This window comes from Mustela erminea, chromosome 1 (assembly GCF_009829155.1).
Source record: "Mustela erminea isolate mMusErm1 chromosome 1, mMusErm1.Pri, whole genome shotgun sequence".
Lineage (NCBI taxonomy): Eukaryota > Metazoa > Chordata > Mammalia > Carnivora > Mustelidae > Mustela > Mustela erminea.
Window position 1 is genome coordinate 98,683,573 of NC_045614.1, and position 24,189 is coordinate 98,707,761.

Consider the following 24,189-nt stretch of genomic DNA (forward strand, 5'->3'; position numbering starts at 1 on the left):
GAGAGAGAGAGCACACAAGCAGGAGCAGCAGGGAGAGGGAGAAGCAGATTCCCCGCTGAGGAATTTGATCCCAGGACTCTGGGTCATAACCTGAACAGAAGGCAGACGTTTAACCAACTGAGCCACCCAGGAGCCCCAGGAAAAGACCACATTAAAAATAAAACTTCTGTTCATTAAAAGGCAAACCACAAAACTGGAAAAGACATTTTTCATATCAAAAATTGCAAAGAACTAGACTATAAAAGGTATGCAAATGTTTAGCGTCAGAAGAGATTGTCAAAGAATGTTCTAAAGTGGTCAGAGTAATTTTTATTTCCACCAGTAGTAAATGAGAGTTCTTAGTTATCTTAACCCAGTAATTCTACTCTGATATATTGCTCAACAGAAATGTAAGCACATGTATACCACAAAATATCCATGACAGCATCATTTGTAATAGTTAAAAACTCAAAACAACTCAATGCCCATCAAGTAAAATGGATCAATAAATTGTGATACAGTCATATGAGAATACTCCACAGCAATGAAAAGGAACAAAGTGCTGCACAATATGGTTGAATGCCACAAGCTGTTGAGTGAAAAACGTTAACTATAAAAGAGTATTTACTCAATGATTCCATTGATATAAATATAAATACGGTGTTCTAAATCAGGACAATGGTTACTTCCTGGGGTTTTTACCAAATGGAAAAAAGGTACAAGTGCTGGTCAAGTTGTACATATTTCTAAACATGTGTTCCACTTCAATAAAAACAAAAACAAAATGATTAGGCCCCATCTGAGTTTCTAAGCCCATCTTAAGAGGGATCAGGGTGAAAAGAGGACATGAACTAGAAATGAGAGTGTGAGAACATCCTCTAGCAATAACATAGGAAATTAGGAATCCAGGAGGAAAGACAGCCAAGGAGAAATTCATGGCAACTAGATTCCTACGTGTTTGTAAAGAACAGAGTATTACATATTCATTTTTAAGTTGTGTTCTGGGCTGCAATTTGCTCCAACTTCTCTGACCCCATCACCTCTCCCCCTTCAATTTTATTTCCCTCAAGCCATATACAAAGTTCACAACACCCTAAAATATGGTAAAGCAGAATAAAGAAACGGATGATGTGTGGAGAAAAAAGGACTATGCTATTAGGGGATAGGAATCCCAGAGGAAGGCATCTCTGAAAAGGTAACACTCGAATAGAGATCAAAAAGAATGTTCCACACTGGGAAAAGTAAATGAAAGTCTCTGAGGCAGGATCTGCTGAGCACATTCAAAACCCAACAAGGAAACCAGTGTACGGGAGCCAAGGAGGATTATAGGAGATGAGATCAGAGAAATAGCCAGATGATGCTGGCTTTTCTGGGCTATGAATTTTACTGGATTTTAGTCTGAGTGAGATAGGAAGTCATTCCAGACAGGGTTTTGAACAAAGAAATGACATAATCCAAGTTGTGTCAAACGTATCCTTTCAGTTGCCAAGGGAAGAACAGATTGCAGAGAGGCAAGGAAGGATGCAGGAAAAATTAGGAGGTTTTCTAAGGGACACTGGCTTAGATAAAGCTGGTAGTGCTGGAGGTGGAGAAAAGAGGTTGATTCTGGCTGTATTTTGAAATTAGAGCCAGCATGACTTGCAGATGGACTGGGTATGGAATGAGAGGGAAAGAGAGGTCTTTCAGGGAAGCCTTAAGAAAGAACTTTCTAACCTAAAGAACTGTCTATTGAATGAGCTTCTCTGAAAGCAGTTATTCTAATGGGGGCAGTTACTCATTCAATCTGTTTGCTCTTTTCCTTCTAGCTTGCCTGTCGTGTAAGATCCTAAGAGGATTCCTGCCTTTAGAGGCCAAAGGCCCCAGTGACATCTTAAGATATTCCAAGTGCCAAATACTCTGAAGCTTTAAGATAGTCTGATAGTGATCCTGTACTTGATGAATTTTTAGCCCATACAGTTGTAAAGTAAATTTCCTACACCAAAGTCACTTTTTAACGGCTGTGTACCTTTTTCACACATACGCATTTTTATACTTGTCAAAATGAACAGCAGAGACAGCTGCTTTGGGGCAAGCAGACACCACACAAGCATGAGACTGGCAGATACGGATATTTGAAAGAAGGAAGAGATGCCCTGTCCTCCTGGTCTTTGGAAATCGTTATGAATACAGACGATACCAGAAGAAAGTGAAGTTAAAGAGTAGATGATTGAATTGTAAACAAACACTCTAACATTTTCAAACCCCCTTCCCCAAATGCTATCTCTTTCAAAGCAATTACCTTCAGAGTAATTTACCAGTGTTTCATACATAATACAATTGTCACATTGATGCTGCTGTTGCTCAAAGTTCACCTGGAACCCTTCTTTGGGAATTTGTCCTCAACGGGAGTTAATGTGACTTTTTTCAAAATGCAGTTTTTCCAGAGGTCAAGTCTCCGGGAAGCTCTGCTGCCAAGAATCTCAGATTCTCCTGGTTGGTAGGAACGTCAGAGCTTATAAACTATCTAGTGTGTTTGCCTTCCCATACCATCACTAGTGACAAGCAGTCATCTAAATTCCACTTCAGTTCCCGGAGGGAGCGCAATGTGGTAAATATTGCTATGGCAGCCCTTTCAAATCTTCTCACCCAGCTCTGATGGTCAGAAATTTCCCGTTCATTTTGAACTGAAACCTGTCCCACCACACCTTTCATCCACTGGTCATAACGGAGTGTGAGGCAGGATTTCCCAAAGGTTAGGCAACTGTGTACCACCTTCATCATTTGGCCATTTCTACCATATCCAAATATCACTGGTCTTATTCATTCTTTAATATCTTTCTTTGAGGTTACCCAATTTTCTTAGGTAAGTAAATTTACCTTAAATGAAAGCTACAACATCTTGTAAGTGGAAAACCTGTATCAGTCAGAAATTAACAGTGTAAGGAATAATATCAGAAGGAAGCAAAAGCAATGATATTAAATTCTACTTAGGAACTGTTGCCTAGCAAAGGTGTTGCGCCTGATGCAGGCTTTCTCTGTTAAAAACAGATTAGCAAGTGTTAGAGAGGTGTAAAGACAAAGAATCACAAAAATGATTGTTCTTCTTTAGGCATAATCTATAGAATCAGAGAACTGAAAAGGACAGAACTTCTTTCACCATGTGATCCACTGTTATTTAACTTCCTCACCTGTATACCACTCAAAGCCATCTACTACATCCCCAGTGGGAGATGAACACACTGGAACTCACTGGCAAAGGGGTCAAACACCTTGACTGTGGTCAAACTACTCAGATTTCAGGTCATGCTTCTGCCACCTCCTAACTGTTGTAAGCTTCAGTTTCTTCTTCTTTAAAATGTAATAAAAGCTCTTCAGAGTGACACTTTCTTAAAGACATTTAAACGTTATGCCCAGGTGTGAGTTGATCACAGAAAAGTATTAATTCACCCCAAGGCTGCAGTGTTATTCAGTTTTGGGGTGGAATTATTTCAGCTCTTGGGCACTGACTACATTGTGCTTGTAGCCAACTACAATCTTCCAGACATCTTGATATGGACGCCTGCTGAGCCAAATCCCCCACTCTGAACTTGCATTGCTGGGCATTTGGGCCTGAAGGAGGGCTTGGCATTTATTCTTATTAACTAGATTCTCCTCTTCACTTTATCCTGGTGCTTGAACATTTATGCAACTCCCCTTATGCTGCCTTCGAGGGGAAGTAAGTTAATGGGCAGAACTTGGCTGTGATGAGGATCTATTTGAGAGACTACATTGAGTCTATGCTCCTTTGAACCAAGAAAATGGAAACTTTTTGTGGAGTAACCTCTACGTGTCTGGCATTTTCCCCAAATACTTAACTACATTTAATACTCCAAGAATCCCTCAAGGTGTTAGCCCCATTTTACAGAGAAGAAATTTGATTTTTTTACTTGAAGTTGTTAAGCTTAGTAACTATGCAACTTTTTACTCTTTTGGCTTAATGTTATTTTGTAAACACTTCACCATGTTACTTCATCTTTTCCTTTAGAAATAACTATTCCCCTCTTGTTCTAAAAACATTTTGAGGCACACATGCCTTGATGTTTTTCATTTTAAGGATTGTGCAATATCTCATTAAGTTATCCTCCCATAATTTATTTAACCGATTTCCTATTGTTGACAGTTTGGCTTTGTTTGTTTGCTTTTTGTGTTTTTTATTACCATTAATTTATGTAAAAAGATAATAATCTTGCTACAAACATCTACACATGAACATTATTTTGTTTTGGAAATTTCCCCAAGAATGAAATTACTGCATCCAAGGGATAATAATTTTTGTCATTCTTTATAGATGCTAGCAAACTGCCCACCCAAAGGGGTATGTGCTGTTTGAGGATAAAAAGAAAAACACGGGTTTTCTAAAAAAGAAATTAATTTTCCCTACTGAAAAAATATTCGAGCGTCTGATAGGTGGCGGGCGCTATGCCAGGCGCCCCGGACTGGAGTGAGCAAGGCATCCGTCCCCGTCTACCAGGAGCGCAGGGTCGGGTCGGTGCAGGAAACCACAAGCTACAGGTGCCTGCATCTGGCCGAGCAGGACCTCGAGTCCTTCGGAGCAGGAGCTTGTACAGAAGCAAGGAGGGAGCTGTTTTCGAGCACCGAGGAAGTCTCGCAGCGTAAGCAGCGCTTGACCGGAGTCTTACAGAATGAGTAAGAGTTTGGGCATGGGATTTGTATTTATTTTACTGTGGCTCTCTGGTCCTTTACCAAAAAAAAAAAAAAAAAAAAAAAGTTTCCCACTGTTGGCACAGAGAACGTTGGTGGAGTCGCAAGCCCCCAACGTCTTAAAGCCTCTTTCCATTTTCGAGGAGGAGGGAAGGGGTTCTCTCCGACTGCGGGAGCAGGATCTGGGGTCCGGGAAATTCCTGGTGCGGAGAGGACAGGGGAGGACCTGAGCGTGGGACCCGCTGTTCTCGGGAACCAGACCCAGCGGGTGGCCCCCGGGGGAGAGAAGAGGCGCCCTGGGCGCCGGGCTCCACTTTGTCTTCCACTTTGTAGCGCAGCTGGATCTGGGCTGGGAAGACCGTGAGGGTGCTGGGGTTACCAGGGGTGCGAGGTTACGGAGCAGCGGGCGAGTGAGCTCCGAAGGGAGCTGGGCTCCGCAGTCTGGGATCCCCAGGGGACAGGCGGGCGGGGAGCGGGAGAGGGGCGGAGCTCCGAGGCCGGAGCCGCGGCGGCCGCCCAGAGGGTCTGCGGGGGCTGCGGTGGCCGCCCTGACAGCTGGCGCCTCTCCGAGACCTTGACCGAGACCGTGGTTGCTGGGCCCACCTGGCGTCCTGAGCTCAAGTTCCTGCCCATCTTCGTGTAGATCCACAGCCAACGGGCCGGCGCTGCCCCTGGTGAGAGAGCTGGGGCCAGGGCTGCAGGTAGGACCAAGGTACGCGAGGGGGGCGGGCGGAAAGTGCCACAATGCAGGATGGGCAGTGGCGGGGTCCAGGGACCGCATGGGCTCAGGAGCAAACGAAGGGCGCCCGTCGGAGCAGCTCAACCCCGGGAACACCGGGTGCGTGGCTTGAGGGAAGTCAAGACCAAAGACTTCAGGAGCAGGACCGACTGTTCAGTTACCCGCAGAAGCTGCTGGGGGTCGCCCTTTGGGTTGAACGGGAGTGCGTACCAACACACGGGCTGTGGGTAGTGTGCTATGCCTGCGCCTTCTTTCTGCCTGTGGCGTTGTCAGAAAGAACTCCCTTTCCCTGTGTCTTAACAAGGGACTGGGCAGCTTTCTAGTATGTTCGCAATGGAAAGGGAGGGCCACCGTGTCAGCATCCAGCCTCTTTAGCCAAAGCCTCCAGGTGCCTTGAGGACACTGCCTCTGTGGCACCAAATTAAGGTGTCAGACCTGATCACCAGCTGCCACATTCCCTGTGGAGAAAAATAAAAGGTACCAGACAGTAGGGGGTCATTTATTATTTTTTAGGTTATTTTAAAACTGTAATTTTAACAGATAACACATGCACTTGATTTTTAAAATCAAATATTGCAAAAATATTGTCTTCCACTTTGTAGCTTTTTTTTTTTTTTACTCATGTCCTTTCTTATTCTTGCTCTGTCCCCTCCTTTTGATTCTTTATCCTACCTCCTGCCTAAAGAAAGTACCAGAAGAAAATGACATCACTGCCACTGCCTGCATCTCATAATTGCCAGTGTTCCCCACTGGCACAGCCCCTGCTGTCTTCAAAGTCTTTCACTGGGGTAGCCCTTTGGGGTAGGGAGCCCACTACTGAGAGGACACTTCATTTACTTTCCTTAACTCTCCCAGCCTTAGGGAAGAGTCCATGATGAGTGCTAAATTATGTTCTTTCCCTTAAACTAGAATTTCCAAGTGTGACTTAAGTAGAGTCTGGTACTGAGGGGAATTGATGAAGGGTATTTCCTAAAATGCGCTTGATTTCCAGGAATTAGCACCTCAGGAGTTCCTATTCCTGAAAACACAGTTTTGCCAATTATGGCTCTTAGTAGCTTCTCCCTTCTCCACCCAGGCCCAGCAGAGTGGCTGGCAGAGGATTCTTCCTCCGAAAGAACCTCAAAAGATGGATGTTTTATACTTGTGACGGGGCTCAGGGACATAGCTTTGTGGCAGACAACGGAGGTGGGGAGGTGGTGGGGAGAGATGTAGAAGAAGGGTTAGAGAGGAACACAGAAGTAGGAAGGGAGGAGCAGGCCAAGATTCTTGAGAAGAGAAGAATCCTGAAGCATAGGGCCCTGGCATTTAGGAATAATCTCCAGATAATTTTGCTATGAGACCGCACATGTGGCGTAACTTCTTGCTAACAATCAGCACAGTCAACTCTGTTCCAACGCTTTTACTAGGCAAGGCCAAAATATATTGAGAAATGAAAAAAAAAATCAGCAAATAAACCCATTTTTATCTATTTGACAAAATATAAGTAGTTTAAATTATTTTTAAGAACTAATAGGCTTTTTTAGGAGTTATGTAGTGTTTAAAATAACCTAATAGGGGGCACCTGGTTGGCACAGTCAGTTAAGTGGTCGAGTCTTGGTTTCGGGTTAGGTCATAACCTCAGTGTTGTGGGATGGAACCCCTAGTCAGGCTCTGTGCTCAGGGCAGTGTCTTTTTTTTTTTTTTTTAAAGGTTTTATTTATTTATTTGACAGACAGAGATCACAAGCAGGCAGAGAGGCAGGCAGAGAGAAAGAGGAGGAAGCAGGCTCCCTGCTGAGCAGAGAGCCCTATTCGGGTTTCGATCCCAGGACTCTGGGATCATGACCTGAGCCAAAGGCAGAGGCTTTAACCCATTGAGCCACCCAGGTGCCCTAGACAGTGTCTTCTTAAGACCCTCTCTCCCTCTCCTTCTCTCCCTCCATCCTGCTTTCTCTCTCTCTCTGAAATAAATATATAAATCTTTTAAAAAATAATAAAGTAAATAAAATACCCTAATAAGTACTCTAAGTCACTACATTTCCTTTATTTTGTTCATTTTATTCATGTTGCATTACTTAGACCTGGATCCCACACGTGTCAGAAAGTTCAGGTTGAGGAGAAGCTGCCACTTATAAGAAGCCTTTTTTAAAAAGATTTTATTTATTTATTTGACAGAGAGAGAGATCACAAGTAGGCAGAGAGGCAGGCAGAGAGAGTGGGAGAAGCAAGCTCCCTGCTGAGCCGAGAGCCCAATATGGGGCGCGATCCCAGGACCCTGAGATCATAACCTGAGCTGAGGGCAGAGGCTTAATACACTGAGCCTCCCAGGTGCCCCATAAGAAGCCTTTTTGAATGGAGGTTAGTAAGGGAGTAGATTTGAAAATAAGGACTGATCCTTGTGATAGAGTAGGGAAATAATGAGGAGGAATAAATTGACTACCAGCTTGAGTCTCATAAGGAATGAGGTATAATTCTTAAGAGAACATGGCAATGATTGATTCATTCATTCATTCATTCATTCATCATGTTTATAGAGTATCTGGCTATGTGTCAGTCACTGGAGGAAAAAATGGTGAAAAAATAAAGGAAGATCTCTGATCTCCTGGAGCTTATAGATGCATCAGGGAAGCAACTGTTAATAAAATAACAAAGTATTGAATATGTAATTACAAATTAAAACAAGTTCCCTAAAATAAAGAAGTAAAGTTCTTTGAGGGTGTATACAGATTGTATTGCAAGACCAAGGAAGGGTTTCTCAAGGAGGTTTCTCTTCAGCTGAGATTCCAGAGTAGGTGGAAATATTGAAGATATATACGGTTTTGAGATAGGAGCAGAGTGTATCAGCTAGAAATTGCATTTGGCTGCTAGTAATCAAGAAGTCTGGCTGCCACGTAGTGTTTGCCATACAGCATGTGTATACATGTAGAACTAGCATTTCTGAAATTCTAGAAAAGGATTCTTTGCTGTCACAGTATCATCTGTGCTGTCTTGAGTTGGTCATGGTTTTCCATTGCTGTTACTCATGCTTTAAATGAAGTGTTTAATTTCATTCTTATCTGTTTATTTTACTATGCATAATAAAATATGTGCATTATGGTTCAAAAACAAATCATCTATATTCCTATTGCTAACATAGATATGCATGTATCTGCCATACCAAATTTGACTTGTACATGACAACTCATTGTTATCACTTTCCCAGTGAAAAGAAGTGTGGCAGATAGACTACAGTATCTTCTCTCCACTCTTACCCACTGCTGTCATTGGTAGGATGTCAAAATGTTCAGTTACTCTAAAGCTGCAAGTACCTCTTCAGAGTTTCATATTCAGTCCTTTACTAAAGAAAAACAATTACTAATTGCACTGATGCTCTAAGTAAAAGCAATATAAATTTCACAATGTATTAACGTGGGGTGCTCTGACCAAGCAACATACTTCACATGTGAACAAATATTTTCATTCATCCAACAATATTTGCTGTAAATCTTCTATGTGCTCAGCCCTGTGCTAAGACATAGTCCCAGCATGTGAGGAATTCATAGAAGTTTAAGACAGGGGACTCATACTTACTCATGTAAGGATGGGAAAGCGCTGTGGTTGCCATAATGAAAGCATAATTAGGGAACGTGATACACAGGGAGCCAAGGGATCTAGTTCACCAAGGAGAGGAGAAGTTGAGGAACGGTTCAGGGATGAGTTAGCACTTGAGATGAATCTTGAAAGATGAGACACTCCTCAAGATAAACAAAGGAAAGAGGGCATTATAAAAGAAGGGATTTGTGTGGAAAAACAAACAAAAACAGAAGTGTGGAACAGCATGCCAAGGTCCAGGACATGCAAGTGGCTCAAAGAGCTGAAGCATAAAGAGCAAAAAGGAGCTCATGAAGGGATGAGGCTGGAGTGGTGAGCAGACCAGGTCATGGAGAACCAGCGTGCCATCACATGGATAGATACGGTTTTTAAAATATGCACAGTGAAAGCACACATACCCAAGTTTGAGTCACAGCTCTGTCACTTTCTAGCTGTGAGGCTTTGGTTAAGTATCTTGACCTCAATAAGTAATGGTAATGAAGGTTGCATCTCCCTTACTGGGTTCTTGCAAGAACTGAGGATAAGTCATGTAGTACCCAGCACAGATTATGTATCTAGTTATTATTGGCGTGCTTTTTTTTTTTTCATTATTTATCCTAATACAAAGGAAGCCACTATAGGGTTTTAAGTAGAGGAGTGACTTAATGAGAGTTTTTATTTAGACCATAATCATTCTGGCTGCATAAGGATGCTGAGTTAAAAGGGGGACAAGTGTGGAACAGAGAAACCACTTACAGAAATTATACCCATTCAGATGATGATGATGATAGCCTGAACCATGGTGGCCGTGGCAGTGGCCATGGAGAAAAGGAACCAAAGCTTGAGATGTCTGCAAGGTAAAGATCACAAAACTCAATTACTCATTACTTGTGGGGAGTAGGATTCTAGTCTGTCATTTTTTGGTATTGTCATCTAAATGACTTTAGGATAACAAAAGGAAACCAGGTATCCACAAGGACTAGGGATCAGGTATCTAGGATGTGCTTCTGTGCGGAGGACTTAATGATTGGAACAACAACAACAACAACAACAAAAAACCTGTCTTTGTAATTGAGAAGACTCCTTGACAACTTCTATGTTACAACATAAAATAATGTCAGGAAGGCTTAGTCGATCCAGAACAAATAAAAGCCATTATCTCTCTCTCTCTCTCTCTCTCTCTCTCTCTGTCTCTCTCATCTCTGGGAGGCTTTTAGTTCAAGGTGAGTGAACATTAGATCTCATCCATTTGCCACTGTCATAAAGTGGCACATACAACACTCACTCATGCCTGGTAGTTTTGTTTTTCACTCTTTCAACTTTGTCTTTCAACCTGATTGAATTTTTTCTCTTTTTTTCTCAAATGCCCTCTCACAGTTCAATATGCACAAGCTAAGGTGCCTCTGTTAAAGCCAGTGAGAATCAGGGGATTTAGATCATCCCTATTTTATAATGCAATGTAGTCTTGCTAACCACATCATCCATTTCATAAGATGGAAAATTATCCAGATGTGTGTGGTAGTGCTCGGTGGACCGTTGCTGGGAATTTTGTGCCTGTTTCCCCCAAACGTGGATCCTAGGAAATGCTGACTGAGTGTTGGATTCACTTGCTTGAACAACTGTATCATTACTTGAAGCCACAGAAATGTACAGACATTATAATTAAGCAGGGCCAATGAGTGAGTGGTAAAGTGTAAAATGAGGAAAAATAAGGTCTGCCTCTACACTAGACGGTCTAGAATTTGGATAAAAGTGGACTGTCCATCTCTGTGACTTTGGGCAGCATACCTCACCTCTCTGAGCGCCAGTATTTACTGGGGGATATTCCTTTAGATATCTGTAAAATGGAGGATGTCTCCTTGAAAGGGTGGTTGTGAGGTTTACATGAACTATATAGGGAAAGTGCTTACCACAATGCCTGGCATATGGTAGCTGCTTAACTGGTCCACATGCTTTGGCTCAGCTCCTGTCTGAGATCTTTCCTTACACTGATAAAGCAGGAAGAATGATGATTTCTTAGGTTAAGTAACCTGAATTAATTGGCTTTTATGTGTTTCTCATCTATAATTGATTTTTTTCCCTAGGAACTGGGGTGGAAACCTGTTTTCCTCCACCCTCGGGAAATGCTTATCGGTATGATGGGGGCAAAGGTAATGTGATACCTGCAGGGAGAAAACTAATTTTAGCTACTCTTTCAACAAGTCTTTCACATGCATACAAGCAAAATTACTAACAGTAAGAAAATGAAGTGATTTGACTTCTTCCTCCCTTGTCTTTTGTTGGTGGAGTTCCTAACAAGCATGTTTCTTGTTTACTTGCTGTTTTTCATGTAGAAAGAAAGAAGCAGGCTCAAAGACACTGTTATTGTTTCCCCCACCCCCCAACAATAATTGTGAGCTGTCGTCCTTAGGAAAAAAGTTGTTTTTCTCCTCTTAATGGAAGCTGATGGTTGAAAAAATTATCATGTCCTCCATTTGGTCCTTCTAAATTTTCTGTAATTCGACATAAGCCTTTAGTTTAGTTCCACAGCATTGGTTGAGCTCCAGCTGCATGTCGGGCATTCAGTTAGCTCTACTCACTCAGATAGGCCAGTCTTGATACCCAGATCTCCAGTCTGGTAGCCCTTGTGGGAGATGATGGGTAGGGAGAGGAGGGGACGTGCCAGCTGATCAGAGAGAGCCAGTGAGAGTAGAACCATCAGACCAAGGTTCTTTACCACAGCTTCAGACCCCCAGTCCATCAGAGCTCCTTCAGGTCAGGATCCTAGTCGGCCTCTCCCTATACTGCAAACCCCTATCCAAGGGAGCCCTTTAGCACTGTTTGTCAATGGAGAGTTCAAGAGATAAAGGTAGTGAGGAGGCCATATGGCCTTCTCTTTCTTTATTCTTAAAAATGAAAATATTCCAAATAAAGTTTCACTCTGCAGTTATCTAATTATCACCTTCATCTTTTGGGAAGCAGCACAGCCTCATGGCTTAAAGTCCAGACTTTGGAGTTACACTGCCTGGGCCTGTGTCCCAGCTCTACAGCTTTCTAGCTGTGTGACCTTGGGTGAGTTATTTAACCTCTCTGTGCTCCAGTTTCCTTATCTATAAACTGGGATTATTTATTATTATTATTATTAATATCACCTACTTCGTTGGGGTTTTTTATTTAGTTATAATTGAGATACATTATATTAGTTTCAAGTATACAACATAATGATTTGATATTTGCATATATTGCAAAATGATCACCACAATAAGTCTAGTTAATATCTATCACATGAACAATTTTTTTCTTGTGATGAGAACTAAGATCTACTCTCTTAGCAACTTTCAAATATGCACTACAGTCACCATGCTGTTCATGACATCCCTGTGACTTATTTTTATAACTGGAAGTTTGTACCCTTTGAAGCCCTTCACCCATTTCAACCACCTCATTTCGCCCACTCATTGGTTGTTAAAAGACCTAAAAGAGCTAACACACGTTGTTCAACCTTATCCAGCACAGATAACAGGTCTTATTCGATGTTGAAACTCCAGAGTCCATTGGAGGAGCTGAATGAAGGAACGAATCTCAAGATGTAGACTGCTATAGCACTCAGTGGTGGTAAAGCACTTTCCTAGTATTAACTCATATGATCCTCAGAACATCTCAGGAGGTCAATAAGGGAGATGCACAAGATAGGCATCATCATCTTACAAATGAGAAAAACAGGGCACTGAAAGGTGGAATGACTTGCCAGAGAAAACACGACTATAGATGACAAAGAGGATTAACGTTCCTGAGTACATTTATTTCTAGCCGTCGACTTTTCCCACTAGCTGACTGTCTCTTGATTGTATGCAGGTTTCATGGAACTCAACTCCATGGATATCTATTAGCAAAAGTGAACGCACATAGCTCTTATAGTTTTCTGAAGAAGTGAACTTCTTACTGTAAATATATTCCCTCAAATTGTAACTTCAAGCTAAACTTGAAGTTTGGAAAGTTTCTTTTTGGACGTGTGAAGAGGAAAAAAGGATTTTTTATGGGGATGAGGAAATTCTTTTTAAGTGTGAAAGTAGCAGAGAATCATGAAGGAAAATATTAATAGACTTTATTACTTAAACATTTAAAATACTATGTATAAAAGTCATAATTAAAAGGAAAACAAACTAAAACAAATCAGGCCAAATATGCCAAAAGGTTTAAAGTTTCAGTATCTAAAGAGCACATAGAATTTAATAGAATGAACATTAAAACTGTGGTTCCAAAAAAGTGGGCAAAGGATTTAACAGTTTTCAAATAAAGAAAAGCATGTGGTTGGTGGGTATATACAAATATTTTAACTTTACATGAATAAAAGAAATAAGAATTTTTAAAAATGGTATGCTAGTTTATTTATTAAAGATACTAAGACTTTAAAGATAATATAGGTGGAGTGGGATGAAATGGCTACCCCCATAACACATTATCTGGAAAACAATTGTCTTAAAATTGTCTTAAAAGTGGACCTTGACCAAGGATTTCAGTTTCTGGAACTCCGTCCTAAACAAAATATCAGGAATATGGTTAGAGTCCTATATCTGAAGAGGTCCTCTACAGAGTTTATTTATGAAAGTGAAATGCTAGAGACAACCTATATGTCCAATAGAAAAGGAATGGTTATATCAGTTATTGTTGGGGGCGGGGGGAAAGCAACATAGTCTAGCAGCTAAAAACATGGATTCTAGAGTCTCACCACCTGGGTTCAAATATGCTCTGCCACATATTAGCCTGTAACCTTGGAAACCTCTCCATGCCCTACTTTTCTCATCTACACAAAGAGGATGACAAGGGTACCTACGACATAGGCTTGTTTTGTGGCTTAAATGAATCAATATCATTTACAACTCCAAAATCCTCAAGGCCCTGAAAACCTTTGGGGCTAATGGTTTTTTATAACTTTATTACCAACAAAGCATAAATGAACTGACATAAACTGACATAACCTAATCCCACTTACTGTACCCATATTCTGTAACCATCATCTATCTTAATCATTTCCCATAGTTTTACGTTCCATGCAGAATCTCTAAAGTTCTTTATAAATTAATAACCTTCATGCGCTTGTGGAAAGATTAACTTTAAGGTCAAAGCTAACTGGAATCTGGTGTATCTACTTTGAGCCAATCTCTTGGCCAAGAAATTTTTCCAATTCCTCCAGCCCAGGACTTTTAAACTTTAAGGATGGGAATATTCTTCACATGTAGATTGCTGAGTTCCACCCCCCCAGAAATTGTGATTAGGTAGCTCTGGAGTAGAGCCAAATGTCTGTAATTCTCACCAGTTCCCAAGGTGATACTGGGGATGCTGATCCAAGGACCACACTTTAGGTAGCCTTGCTTGGATCCATTCCGTCGTTAATTTTTAATCACCCTTTACATTGTACCTTTCTTATTTGAACACTTAGGTTTCTAGAAATCTTCAACTTGTTTTTTATGTTACTGTTCTCCTATCCTCTCCTTCCTATGCTGCGCTTTTATCTCCAGAAGTAGTCATATACTAAAATTTTATATCACTTTCCAAGCACTTACGATGCTCCAGTAACTGTGTAGTGCTTAATTCATAGTATTTTCATCCTTTCAACCATCCTCATTTTAGAGGTGAGAAAACTGAGGTACTAGGACTCCTAGTAAGTGAGAAGAATAAGTCCTCTTGGCCCCAAAGCCCAGACCCTTTCCATTTCACTGTCCTGTCGGTGGTGGTACATGTCACCAGGTCTCCAGTCAACATGGCTTCTCAGTCCTTCCTCAGCTGCCTAGCTCCTGCCAAGTCCCCAGTCGAGAACCTCCTCTCTCATCATCGTCTATCCAGATCCCATGCGGGTCTTCTATACCAGGAAGCTTTCTCAGCTACACCTGCCCGCAGCCAAAAACCCACCACATCTTATGTTCCTACTTGACATTTATCATATGTGTTTGCATTTTCATATTAAGGGATTTTTGTCTAACTGAATTTGAAACTCTTCGAAAGCAGGGCCCATCTCCTGCATCTTTGGATCCCTTGTGGAGTAGCTATCATGGGGACTGATTGCTTCCCTTACCCACACCCCCCTTCCTATTCTTCTCCTTTCCTATCCTCCGTTTCTACCTTATCCCTTCCTAATTTGGTGAAATCAAGACACATTAACAAGAAGTCAAAAAATAAGCCAACCTTAACCCTCTTTCCCCTCCCTTGTGTGTCAGCTATGGGTGACTTGCTAGTGTACCCTGTTGTTCCATAGTATCATGAGAAGGAACTTTTCTATGAGACCCTGTGTTTGGCAGAGAACACTAGCAATGCCCTGTAACACCTGGTTCTTTCTGAGGGATTCCAGACACCCTCCTCTCCTTCCATATTTCCTCAAATTCCATTTCCATTATTTTACTTCCTAATTCCATTCATCCTTCATTGAATGTCTTTACCCAAGCGTGTCAGGAGTTCTCAACTGCCCGCTCCCAGTTTGTACATCTGTGGAGCTACTTCCCCCCGAATGAAATCATTAGGCCAGTGTGGTGGGACCCATTCATTTGGTTTGCACACTTTGGTTATTTTCTCCCCTCCCTTCTCCTTTCCTTCCCTTCCTCTTTCCATGCCTGCCTCCCTCCTTCTTTTTGAGGTCACTGTTCCTGTTATTGCTTGAGTGGTGTTATCAACCCACTAGGTCAGCTTACACATGTCAGGGCTTAAAATCTTCTTTTTATAATTTTCCCAGAACTTGTCATTATCTCCTTGGAAGGAGGAGTCTGCCGAGCAGCTGGGGCCTCCTAACAAAGGGGTGAGCTTTCCCACGGCGCTTTCGTTCCTCCCTGCCCATCAGTAGGAGAGTGCTCATTTGTTTGTGTTGTCGCCTGGTGCAGCTATGATGCTAAAATGACACCACTAGGACATAATTGTAGAGTCAGTTCATTTTCTAATTGAAGAAGGTTCTTTTTCTGACCCACATTAATGAGGCGGTTTCGTGGTAGCCTGATGCTTTCCTTTAGTATCGCATGTAATCTGAATTCCTTCTCTGTGGTGCCTCATTCCATGTGCTATTGTTGGTAGCTTTCAATATGAAACCATAAGAAAAAAAAATTCTAAGGAATACCATTTACTGTTTCTTTAGTGTTCATAATGTATTAGACATTGCGCTAAGCATTTTTATTCCTTGCTTTGTTTAATGCCATCAAAAACTTTAGTTAGGTATTATCCCAATACAATGAAAAAACTGAGGTTTAGTGAGGTTAAATGGCTTGCCTGAGGGCTCATGGCCAGTTAGTTGAACAGCCTAGATTCAAACCTATGTCACATAATTCCAAAGCCCATAGTCAAAATTTAGTTTCTGGGAGCTTTGTTCCATTCTTCGGACTCTGAAAAACAATCTGAGGGTTTTGAAGGGGCGGAGGGTGAGAGGTTGGGGGAACCAGGTGGTGGGTACTGGCGAGGACATGGATTGCATAGAGCACTGGGTGTGGTGCAAAAACAATGAATACTGTTACGCTGAAAATAAATTAAAAAAAAATATGATTTTGCCAAAAGCTCACTTGTGTATTACCTTGACAGTATAAATGGAAACACCCTTATTTGAAGGCAATTTGGCAACAATATTATAAGCTTTTAAAATGTTCTTTTCTTTTAATCTAGCAATTCCCATGTCTGAATTTATACTAAGGAAAGAATAATTAATAAGTGCAAAGATTTAACCCTAAGGAAGGTTAGGGAGGCAATATTCATAATACAAAAAATTTGAAATACGTTCCATGTCCAACAGAAGGGAATTAACTATGATACACAGAGGTAATGAAATACCAAGTAGTCATTATAAATTATTTGGAAAAAGAATATTCAGTGGCATATAAATGTGTTCATGATATAGTAACTAGTATAGGATTTCAGATTACATCCATTTTTATAAAAACAGGTATGATACAATAGAGTCAAAGAGAAATGACACAGAGCTAGAGACACAGATATGTAATATATATATATATATATATATATAAATGTGAAGAGTTGTGAAATTAATGAAATAGAATTCAGACTAATTTTTATTTTTTTCTTTTATCTGTGTACTTTTTAAATTGACACTGACATTTTTAAAAACTTATTTTCCTTCTTTAACTGGAAAAAATGCCTGTGTGTTGTCTGAAGACATGGAGGCTTTGGAACTGCATCTTGCTCATTCCCTCTGTTTTGTGCTTTTATGCTAAAGACTTCTTGGATTGTTCTTTTGGCCCATCCCCGTGGAGGGCTGAGCTGGGAAGCTGATTGTATGTGCTGGAAATGTTTGCATGAAGCTAAGCTCTTGTCTGGTATTTTGTACCTTGTGGTTCAGGTAGCAAATTTATAGCTTGTTTGAACCAAATCCTTTTCCTGGTCTAAATGAACTAAATGCTGTCTCCCCTTCCTTCTGCTGCCTGGTTCTGTGCCCGGCAACCCTTATGTCTCCTGTAGAGCAGGAGCCAGCCACCACCTTTCCTCACCTTCACTTACACTGTGAAGAAAATTTCACTCTTTTTCTTTTATTACAAGATCTTTGACTGTGGTTCATATTTGCCAGTGCTCTTTTTATATTTATAATTTCCTCCACAAACAACCTTTTCTACAGACCGTTGAGTTCCATCTTCTCAGCTTCCTTAATAACTTTTTTTTTTTTCTTAATGCAGGTTTTCATTCGTTTTTTTTTTTCTTAGACTCAGGGCACCTTGGTTTCCTAACCAAGAGACACCTCCCAACTGCCTCTTGCTGCTGACTCATATACATCTCCTAGACTTATCACATTGTCTCCCCTGCTTTCAGGTCTCAGGGTGTCTTTGGAAGGCACCTCCCTCTTGCTTTCTTTCTGCTCTCATCGCTTTGATCATCTCTCTGCTGACTTCCTTCATTGACCGTTTAGCAGTCCCCATTTCTGCTTCTAGAGAATGTATCTATCTGTCTCTCATCTATTTATATCCTCCATTTAGCTGGTAATCCTTAGTCTAATCATTTCAGCCTTTCTTTTGGACCTTCTCTGAAGTGTTTTTTCAGATATTTTTAAAACAAGTTCACCACTCAGGCTCCTGAAGGGGATGTGGAGCTTTCTGAATAATGCCTTTTTCTTTAGAGCATAATCAATTGTAGAAGGACTAGTTTAACCTTAGAAAATAAAATACTAAAACAAAACATCAGCTAGCACTCTCTGTATTTAAAAAAATGTATATATTGGTTTGTTTGTTTTTTTTTAAAGCAAGTAATCTTTGAAAAGAGAAAATCATCCTTGGCCAAAAAAGCTCATGACATAGTATTTCCACCTCTAGGAATTAATCCTAAAGAGATAATCAGACAAGTGTTAAAGAAGTATTTAAAGATTAGTTAACTGAAATAGTTTGTAATAGGAGAAAAAGAAGAAATATCTTAAATGCCCTGCAATAGATGACTGGTTACACCATTAATCACTATGAAGCTGTTAAATATGATTGTTACTTATTTATGGAAACAAACACATTTGTTGAATGAAAAAAAAAACTGGGTTGCAGTCCAGAATGTATAATATGATCCCTTTCTGTAAAATTATACATGTATGTGTATATGTAGTCACCAGAAGGAGGGCTCCTGGTGATGGACTCTTCGGGTGATTTTTAATTTTGTTCATTTTGATGTCTTCTTTATACCTTTGTACATTGCTTATATATATTTCAGTTAGTAAATATTGCTTTTAAACCAGGATCATGACCTGAGCTGAAGGCAGAGGCTTTATCCCACTAAGCCACCCAGGCGCCCCTATTGTTTTGATTTGATTACAGATGTGTATGTATTTCTTTCCTTGTCTATTCAGAAGTTTTTCCCTCAAAAATGCCTGTTCATGTCTTCTGGCCATTTCTTTTCCATTGGGAGGCTTCTATTTTCCTTTCAGTAGGAATGTTGTACATTCTGACTACTCCTCCTTTTTCAGTTAGATTGCTGCAACTATTCCCTTCCTGTTTGCAGCCTGTCTTTTCACTTTACAGGATCTTTTTATGAGCAGTTCTTAGTTTAATGTAGCTAAGCTATATTAACTGAAACTACATTAACTAAAGTTAATATGTCATCTTTCTTGTATTATTTGTATTTTCTTAAACTTCCTTAAGAAATCTTTCCAGGGCGCCTGGGTGGCTCAGTGGGTTAAGCCGCTGCCTTCGGCTCAGGTCATGATCTCAGGGTCCTGGGATCGAGTCCCACGTCGGGCTATCTGCTCAGCAGGGAGCCTGCTTCCCTCTCTCTCTCTCTGCCTGCCTCTCCATCTACTTGTGATTTCTCTCTGTCAAATAAATAAATAAAATCTTTAAAAAAAAAAAAAAGAAAGAAATCTTTCCATACTTGGGTTATAAGACATTCGACATTTTCTTTGAAAATTTTTTTGTGCCAACTGTAAACTTTATTAACAGAAAATGGAGTGGCTTATTAATGGAAATCTTGTCTTAAAAATGGCAGAGAAGGTCACATTTTTTTAAAAGTGGATTTACATGGTATTGAGCTGCATCATGGTGGCAGGATTTGCTTGCATTTCTTAAAAGATTCTACAAGTTCAAGGTTACTCTGGCTTGAGATTCAACTGTGCATCTGACTGCCTGGAAACTCAGAATGAGTGGGGTTTAATAGTGGCAGGTGAAGTAGGAGTACAGGTGGGCGTGGGAGGAGGGATGCGTGTGTGGGACTCAGCTGCCTTGCATCCTTTGCCTATAATACACTTAAATCTTCAAGCCATTTGCAGTTGATTTTTGTGTCTGGTCTGAGTACAGGTCCAAAGTCACTCTTTCCACACAGGTAATTAGTTGTCTCAACACTTTTTAGGTACAGTCCACTCCATCTCCCACCAATACAATATCATCTTAATTATCAAGGTTCTGTGTATTCATGAGTCTCTTTCTGTGTTCTCTGTTCTATACTATTTGTCTTCCCTGCCATTATCAACTATCTCAATTATTCTAGCATAATATTGTTTTGGCCAGCTGGTAAGATGAGCCTCCCTTCCCCTTTCTTCGTCTTTGGGATTATTGACTATTTTAGGCCTTTGTTCATCCATATAAATTATAGAAGCAGTTTGTCAAGGTGTGTACATGCAACACACACACACATATCTGTTAAGATTTTAATTAGAATGTAGTGAATCTGTAGATCAATCTGGGAAGAACTGACATGATAACAATATTGAGTCTTCCATGAATACAGGAGAAAGCTCAATTATTTAGATTTTCTTCAGCGTCTTTCAATAATGTGAAATTTTCTCCTAAAAGTTCTTGTGCATCTTTAGTTCATTCTCTTCTGAAGAAACTAACTTTTTTCTATTATAAATAGTATCTATTTATAAAGTATATATTTGTTATTGATAATTAATAGAAATGCAATTGGCTTTTATCTACTATATAACTGGCAACTTTGCTAAATTCTCTTATGAATTCTAGTTATATGTTGTAGATTCTAAGATTGTCATATTGTCTATAATTGATATTTTTATCTTTCTTTTCTAAATCTTACATTTCTAATACATTCCTATTATATTACTAAATTGTCTAAACCTCTGAGAAAATGTTAAAGAGAAATGATGATGGGACATCCTTATCTTGTTTCTAATTTTAAAAGGATGGCTTTTAACATTTCATCATTATATACAGTGTTTGACATCTCTAGCACAGAGATGCCTTCTAATTTGGAGCACACTTTTTTCATACTTGATTAGGAAGACCTCAACTCAAGTTTAGACTTGGAACAAGAAGCAAAATCATATGCCTTAGATCTAGATTACTTAGGCTAATGTAGTATAGAAAAAGGATTTTCTATGTGGCCCACTAGAATTTGACATTAGGGTTTGGAGCCAAAGTCCTATATTCTCTGTACAAACGTTTTCCTCTGAGACCTTGAGGCAGGATTTGAGTAGTTCTGAGTCCCAGCCAAAACCATTTCCTAATGCAGTGGATGAGTATCAGAATCAAATGTTGGTGGGCCCCCACCCCAAAGTCTATGACTCAGCAGGCCTGGAGTGGGGCCTGAGAATTTGCATTTCTAAGAAGTTCCCAGGCGATGCTGATGTTGAAGGTCCATGAACACCTCTAGAAAACATGTCCTGGGACACCTGGTGACTCAACTGAGTCACTGAGTTGGTTAAGCATCCTACTGTCAATCTCAGCTCATATCTTGGTGTTGGTCTGAGCGCATGTCTGGATCTCAGCGTTGTAAGTCCAAACCTAACTTGGGCATGGAGCCTACTTAAAAACAAAAACAAAACACTGTCCTAATACCATCTCCTTAAAACATCTCAAGAGTGACCATCAAGAGACAAGGAAACAAAATTATTAAAGTGCTTGGGAAAGAACAAGGCAGACTGTAACCATGAATACCAGTCCTGGACTCCATGACTGGGGGATGAGAGATGGTCAGTCCAAACATGGGAGAAATGAAAGAAGGGGAAAACACAGGAGGAAATGGGAGATTTGGGACAGAACAATGAAAGAACTCATAGGAAAGTATGAAGGAGACCACAAATAAGCAAATAAATCAGGAGGTGCTGATTATTCAGTCTGCATCCAACAAAGGACACAGAGGGGAAGGAAGACAGTGAGACCTGCATAGCTTTTGGGAAGGGCAGTGATGGGATGGCCATTTAAGTGAAAGTTCTTTGCTAAGATCTGTTCCACAAAGAGGTGGGCCCCTGCCAACTAAGATAGTAAGTGCTGGATAAATCAGAAACCTAAGCCCTAGGAAGTAACAGATTTAAGCAGATAAACTGGATTTATTCTTAAAGTAACTAAGAAAATGTAAGGTACCTCAAGCAGAAAAGCCTTAAAGTCATGTTCATTACTTCAGGAGCTGCAGTCCCTACCAGAGATGCTTTTACTTGGACTTGGGGCCAATGAAGTGGCAGGGGTAGGACAGGGAAAAGGAAGAAGTTGGATTCATTGCCCTCTTGGAGGGAAAACAATACCAGAGGTGCCAGAGAGAGACAAAGACTAACTGAACATAGGACTAGAATCAAATGATGCTTTTTGATACTGGGTTTTTACTCATCTACAGTGTAAATAAGCAACTGATAAAACATAGGAAGGGTGTAAGTTCTCCACTCCCCTTCAATACCTGCTGCCAGCCAACTTCCTGTCAAGGGCTAGCTGGCTCTCTGGGACATCATGTTTGAAAGCTTCTTGGCTTTGATAGTGTACAACATCTCATAGCTAGAAGGAATCATACAGGTGGTCCTCACCTGCTAGGGCCATACGGCAGGAGTGACTAACCAAAAGTCAATGTGAGTAAATGCATTCGTTTACTTTATTTTACATATTTGGCATTAGGACTCTTTGATTCAACTTATGTACATATTAAAACATATAAATCAGTATCTCCATATTTACCCTATAAAATCTGAAAAGCTTGCCTTGGATATATGTAGCATGTTGCCGCTAGGTAAACTCAAATAGTTTCATGTGTTTAAGTTTATAAAAACCATTGACAATTATATCCCTATGAAGGATTTTTATCCCAAATTAGTTCAAACAATTTTTAAGCAAGTTGTTTCATTACTCTGTGATTCATTGCTCTTGTGAGGCTAGAAGTAAAAGCACTTTAATTTCTAAGAAAGAAAGGTGCAGTATAAATTCAAGGTAGTTCTTAGCATTGTAGATTCTAGTGGGACATGGAGATCATCTGTCCACACTCACCCACGGCCCGATGTTCCCTCTGCTTCCCTCACACCAGCTCCTCCAGCCTCTTCCTGAACACTTTCGCACGCTCACTTTGGGAGACATATATTTCCATTGTTGCATTGTCCTAACAGTTATAATAGGAAACTTTCCGTATGCCTAGTAGGTATAAACCTACTAGGTTTATAGCTTATACAGTTTTGATAGTTAGAATATTCTTTCTTACTTCACACCAAAATCTATCTCCCTGGAATATCTGCCTCTCTGTCCAATCCTATTCTTTGTACCCACTGAGAAAAAACCCAAGACCTCTTTCAGCATCCTGAGGACTCCAATCATGTCCCAACTAAGAGTTCTTTTCTCCCAACAAACTATCAGTATTAGTTCCCACAACTGTTTCCTCCTCATTGTTTCATTTTATTTCATTTTTTTAAGGAATTTATTCATTTATTAGAGAGAAAGAAAGAGCAGATTTCAGGGGGAGTAGAGGGAGAAGAACAAGCAGACTCCCCACCAAGCTCGGGGCCTGACAACACAGGACTCCATCGCATGACCCTGAGATCAGGATATGAGCAGAAACCAGGGATTGGAAGCTTATCCAACGGAGTCACCCAAATGCCCCACCACTTCATTTTCAAGCTTTTATTGTCCTATTTGCCTTCTTTGGACAGAAGCCAGCTTGTCTGGATCCCCTTCTCTAAGACTGAAATATACATACCCGAACACCGTGTGGCATAGCAAGTGTAGGCAAAGGGTAGGTATGATAGGGTTCTTGGTCCTCCTGGTCCTTGTTAACAACCCACTGCTTTAGTAGTCACCTGACCCTGTGACTCATATTGGCTATAAACACTATAGACTCCTTCTATCTTTTTTCTTACTATATGAGTATAGTTGCTAAGCTAGTATCAAAACACCTATCTAAATTACTCAAATCAACACTCATTTTTTTATCCATCAGTTGGACAACCATAGCAAAAAGAGGTCAAAGATAATTTAAGATGACTTGCACAAGCTGGTTCCTGACTATTTCAGCTGTGGTTTCTAAGAGATGCAAGCCCTCCACTTGAAGATGCCTTTCTCATTTCTTCCATGTGCTTCCTTCTCTTGGCCAAATTCTGCCAACTGCCCTGGATCTTTATCAGTGTATTTTCTGCCCACATTTAGCTCCTCAACACCTGACCCTGTGTTATCCCCTCTTCTTGAAAACTCCAAGGTGACGCTTGGAAGTACTTGCATATTTGTTGTTGCAGTATACTATTTCCTTATCCTTTTGTCCCTCTGAACTTTCATTTACCAGATTCTTTCCTTTGCTCTTTTAGGTTTGTAGATTCTACTTTATGACTCTGCTCTCTTTTTTTCTGCCTACAGTATTCACTTAAAGATCCTTTTAAGAGTCTTTAATGGGGACTGTCTACTTTGCTTATTAAAGTCTTTGATTTGCGCTGGCTTCTAAAAAAAATGTTTTCTTCAGAACTTCTCTAAAAATATGCTACAGTAATTTTATGGTATCTTAAAAGGGGGTACAGACAAGCAGTTTCAGAGCTGGAAGAGAATCAAGTTCTCCAATCTCTCACTTGGATGACTAAGAAAAGAGAATGGAGACACAACCTTACTGTTCTATCTTAGT

The 24,189-nt window shown here is 40.4% G+C and overlaps 1 protein-coding gene across 5 annotated transcripts in view; it reads left to right on the forward strand.

The window, feature by feature from the left end:
- The first annotated feature begins 2,546 nt into the window (after positions 1-2,546).
- The window catches only part of CASR (calcium sensing receptor), a 75,215-nt gene continuing 53,572 nt past the window's right edge, over positions 2,547-24,189 (forward strand). For 2 of the 5 annotated variants that reach the window (XM_032334935.1, XM_032334946.1), the window contains exon 1: positions 4,305-4,644. The gene's annotated coding sequence lies outside the window, so the exon portion shown is untranslated. Of the gene's footprint in view, positions 2,567-4,304; positions 4,645-4,670; positions 5,372-24,189 lie in introns of those variants that run through there. The other 3 variants (XM_032334936.1, XM_032334939.1, XM_032334938.1) reach the window with 3 other exon arrangements.